Genomic DNA, 3,641 nt, shown 5'->3' on the forward strand with positions numbered 1-3,641 from the left:
CATGTGAGTGGTAGGACAATTTGTCCTGAAATGTTACTGCTGTTGGTGAGATTCAAGATTTATAGAAGCCACTTTGAGGATAGGATAGATAATACTGAGTGTTTTGAAGTGTTTGCTAGTTTTCTTTGTGGCATGCTGTCTCTTAAGTTTTGAACTGAAAATATAGAAGTGAAATTCAAAAGCTATATTAGACGTGTATGCTCTGATTAAATTCCTGTTTTAATATATAGGAAATTTCATTCTTATGTATTGCTCTGGAGTACTTTCTCCTCAGTTTTAGATTGTAGGTGGAAGCTACCAGTCATTTTATTGTTCCGCTAAGAAGGATATTTTTTTTTTATTTTCCTGGGAGCTCTGAAGGCTTTAGTATCAATTGTACTGTTTTTGACATCACACAACTACAGTACTGTTCAGTAAAACAGTTTTGATATTTCACAGCCTTTGTTTGTCCCTTTAAATAATTCCAGCTGATGAGAATCATGGTTTGCACAAACTTGTAGCAAGGAGACAAGAGATGCACCGTGAGCAGTTAGACAGTCAGGATGTGTGCATCTGCTTCCTTTACAGCTGGCTGGTCATCAGTGTTTTCTAAGGGAACAGATGAACTTTTCGTTTTCTTTTGAGTTTGAGTTGTTCTTCCTCAGGCTTGACCTCTCTTACTGTTCCTGTCAGATGTGTAGAAGAATGAAGGAACGTGGTTTTGAAGTATGAGAACTCTGTTAAAAAGGTTCAACTGATAATGATAGATATTGATACTTGCAGCATTTTTCATGTTTGCACCATGTTGTAAGTACATTCTAATCCTTGCAATATTAATTGATTGTAGTAACTTTAGCTCCATTTCTTTTAATGAAATGCTTCAAGACTGTGCCTTGATAAAAGCCTGTGTCATACTCAGTGTGAGGTTTCAGTCTCATATTCTTGTGTTTCTCCATATTTGCCATTTCTAGTAAAAATCTATTGTCTTGTTTTGAAATTTGTGTAAGATAAGAACAATTTAACAGTTTTTCTGGATCGTTTTTTAAGAAGCCAAGTTGCCAGTGCAGCTGTGTGTAGCCAAGTACTGTTCCTTCTTGAGGCGTTCATTAGCAGTGTCTTATCTTCGCAATATGGTAGATTCAAGTAAAAGTTGAGTGGAAGTGGAAATTATAATGAATACATATACTGAATGAATGATACAGCACCCACGTTATTATGAACTGGTAATAATATAGCCACAGCATAAGGAAGCATATTTCTGTTAATCAAAATAGTATAAATGCTAAAGCATTTTTAATAAATATCAAGACAAGCAATTTCAATTATAGTTACTCTTAAAAAAAAAGGTAGAAGTACCTTAGTTTACTGCACCTGCTTTGGATTTTATTGCTCGTCCTTTATGGCTTTATCTGCAAATACTGCCACTGTTTTCCATAGTTCAGTTCTAGTAATCCTGTGATGGATCTGCAGCAATAGCAGGTAAATTAGTAAATGCCAAGGTGTACGTATTTCTGGACTGCAAGCGTATTGTTGAGCATCCAGGGGACTGGTACCAATTTACACAGTTGCGAGTGACGTTGGAATTGTCTGTCTCAGGTGACTTCTCAACCTTCAAGAAATATTCTGCGTATCTGAAATATTCAGTGTATCTGAAACCCGTGTTTATATTGCAAAGCACTGTAGGCTGGATGCCCTTAGCAGAAGGTTCATTAGTAGCTTTGGTTTCAGGCTACAAGCCATATTTCTGTCTAATTTTTATGAATATGTAAGAAAGCTGCAAAATACTGTATAATGTATTTGATTAAGTAGCAGTAGTTTTGAAGCCATGAGGAAAGAATAGCTGAAAAAGCTCTTTAAGTACGCTGAGTACAGGGTGCAGCACCCACACTACTGCTCAGGAATGTATTTGATATTGGCAAATCACATTTTCTTACTGGCAGCCAGTTATGTTGGAGCTCTAATATAGTCTCCTCTTATCAACTTTGTCACTGCAAGGATGTTTTAAAATGACAACGTGATTTACTACTTTTTCTTGAGAAGCTCCGTAAATTTTATTTAATTTTTTTTTTTTTTGGCTTTACAGTGGCAAATACCTTTTTTTCTACTAAAAATATAGACTTACAGCTCTTATCTTTGAGGAGTGTCCTTGCTTGGAAGTTTGCTGCTTTTTTACTAGTGTCATATATTTCTATTACAGTTGCACCTACATGTTCCAACCAGGATAAGGCCAATATTATGCACAAAGAGAACTATTCCAACCTCTCGAGCCATTTAGTTTATTAAAGCAAGTGTAGATGAAGGAGAGCATCTTCAAATGCCTCATTCACAGAAGAAGAGCAGGTTTTTAACAGTTAAAACGGTTTTATCATGTCACTGTGTGGTATCAGTTTTTGAAGGTAATCAAGCATCTATATACTTCTAAATACTTGCAGTGGTGTCTAGAATTTAGCAAATGGTTAGTGTGAGCCTCTTGCACTTTTCGTGCTCCTAGCCTATTGCAATACTGGTAGTCAGTTTTTAATTGCTTTAGCAGATCATGAGTTCTCACTTGATTGATTGTGTACATGCATTTACCAAAATTATGCTGGAACCTTGTAGTAAAACTGAACACTGAATTTAAATCAGCGGACTTTGGTTCTTAGAAGGCATTGGGGGGATTTTTCTGTGGGTATTTTTTTTAATTCCAAAGCTCTTTGGGGTGATATTTTTAGTTTGGGTTGTTTTTTTTTTCCTCAAGGTCATTTGAATCCTATTTGTTATGTTCCAGTAGCACTTACTTTCCCTATGATTTGAAAACATAACTCAAGAAATACACTTTTGTACATTTCTTCTTTTATAACAGTATCCTACAAGGAAGAATATGATTAAGGCAGCAATATGAATCCTTAACATATATTAACTTTCAGTGTTCTTTACTTTGAAAAAGACACAGATGCAGGTGGAGGAAGGTATAACATAGGATGGATAATACCTGTCTTTTAGTAAACAAGATAAAGCTTGAAATTGAAATGTGGAGGCATTAAATTCAGAGCTGTATTTTTGTATTCCAGTATGAGAGTAAATGCATTTTCTGTTCAGTAAATATCTGTAAGTTTTTGGTGGGGAAAAAAAGGGAAGGGGAACAAAGAAAAAAATGTAATAGGTGTGATTTTGAAAAAAGTTTGGTAAATTTGAACAGAAACCCAGGTGAGTCAGAACTGGGCCCTTCACAGGATGTGTTAGCAGCGAGGTCCACTTCAGCTAGCCTTTCCAAATAGCTTTTTCATCTTGTCATGTAGGATAGCTTTGAAGACATGCAATATTGTAACAGATGCCAAAAGCCCTGAGCTGTCATACCAGCTTAATTTCTTGCATCTGAATGTGCAGGAAGTATAACAGAGATTTTACCTGTCTTCAGGTAACCTCTCCAGGTTACACCTGTGTGAGTCTCCAGAGCAGTGTTACTCCTTAGGCTTTCATTTAACTCTCCTGATGGAGAGCAAGTTTATATTTTCACAAGTGATTTGCTGCTGTTTGCCCTGCTGACTGAATTACAAGTGGCAGGTTCTGCCTCCCATATTAAATACCAAAGTGGATCCTGCATTGAAAGTAACCTTTAGGCTACAAGCAAAAGCAATTCAGAGGTGGAATGAGGCTTTGTCTTTCCGATCTAAGAGCCTTAG

Source organism: Pterocles gutturalis, unplaced genomic scaffold (genome assembly GCF_000699245.1).
Source record: "Pterocles gutturalis isolate BGI_N339 unplaced genomic scaffold, ASM69924v1 scaffold13028, whole genome shotgun sequence".
Taxonomy (NCBI): Eukaryota; Metazoa; Chordata; class Aves; order Pterocliformes; family Pteroclidae; genus Pterocles; species Pterocles gutturalis.